General features: G+C 53.2%; 1 protein-coding gene across 2 annotated transcripts in view; it reads left to right on the top strand.

Moving 5' to 3' along the window:
• Positions 1 to 616, top strand: part of ARHGEF1 (Rho guanine nucleotide exchange factor (GEF) 1) — a 23,826-nt gene that overhangs the window by 17,346 nt on the left and 5,864 nt on the right. The window lies entirely within an intron of this gene.

Here is a 616-nt window from a genome sequence, read left to right as displayed (position 1 = left end):
ACCATGTTGGCCAGGATGGTCTCGATCTCTTGACCTCGTGATCTGACCGCCTCGGCCTCCCAAAGTGCTAGAATTACAGGCATGAGCCACCGCACCTGGCTCCTCAATGGCTTTTAAGAGGGCAAATAACTCCACCAAGAGAAGTGTTTTTTGTTTGTTTTCTTTTGTTTTTTTGAGATGGAGTCTCGCTCTGTCACCAGGCTGGAGTGCAGTGGCATGATCTTGGCTCACTGCAACCTCCACCTCCTGGGTTCAAGTGATTCTCCTGCCTCAGCCTCCCAAGTCGCTGGGACTACAGGAGCCTGCCCCCACACCTGGCTAATTTTTGTGTTTTTTTAGTAGAGACGGGTTTTCGCCATATTGGCCAGGCTGGTCTCGAACTCCTGACCTTGTGATCCACCCTCCTCAGCCTCCCAAAATGCTGGGATTATAGGCGTGAGCCACTGTGCCCAGCCGTTTTGTTCTGAGACAGGGTCTCGCTCTGTTGCCCAGGCTGGAGTGCAGTAATGCCATTATAGCTCACTGCAGCCTCAACCTCCTGGGCTCAAGGGATCTTCCCATTTGAGCCTCCCAAGTAGCTGGGACCACAGGCACACACCACCACACTCGGGCTTTT

The sequence above is a fragment of the Mandrillus leucophaeus genome, unplaced genomic scaffold (genome assembly GCF_000951045.1).
Source record: "Mandrillus leucophaeus isolate KB7577 unplaced genomic scaffold, Mleu.le_1.0 Scaffold106, whole genome shotgun sequence".
Classification (NCBI taxonomy): Eukaryota; Metazoa; Chordata; class Mammalia; order Primates; family Cercopithecidae; genus Mandrillus; species Mandrillus leucophaeus.
The sequence above is the reverse complement of the archived record's forward strand: the minus strand, read 5'-3'. Positions and strand labels throughout refer to the sequence as shown.